The following is a 508-nucleotide window of genomic DNA, read 5'->3' on the forward strand; positions in this document are numbered from 1 at the left end:
GGGGTGCAGGACGTGGTGCGTTGGGGGCGAGGGGTGGTGGGGTGTAGGGAGGTGCTGGGGGGTAGGTAGGGCCCGGACCAGGGTGAGGGGATGACGCGGGGTCGTGCAAGTGCTGGATAAGATCCTGTCTATACTTAAAAATTTGTTCATCATGATTTTTTGAATTAATCTTGAGTTTAAAAGATATCACACAAGTACTATTTATCTTGATTAGCAAATTTTCAGCTTCCCCTTAGATCCCGTGCTGAGGTGAGTAACCTCACCCTAGCCCAGCCCTGGTGGAGCGGAGGGAGGGGGAGGGGAGGACAGAGAACTCCGCATGGAATCCTCCTGCCCGTCCATCCAGTGACTGCCCATTTGTCCACCCCACCCTCCCTCCACCTCCCATCATTCATTCTTCCATCCGTCCTTCGTTCTCCCGTCCATCTGTCCATACGCCACAGTGGTTAAGAGCTTGTATTCTGCATTCAGGTGGCCTGGGGAACCTCTGATATCCATTCAACACCCA

This window comes from Propithecus coquereli, unplaced genomic scaffold (genome assembly GCF_000956105.1).
Source record: "Propithecus coquereli isolate 6110/MARCELLA unplaced genomic scaffold, Pcoq_1.0 Scaffold126, whole genome shotgun sequence".
In the NCBI taxonomy this organism is placed as follows: domain Eukaryota; kingdom Metazoa; phylum Chordata; class Mammalia; order Primates; family Indriidae; genus Propithecus; species Propithecus coquereli.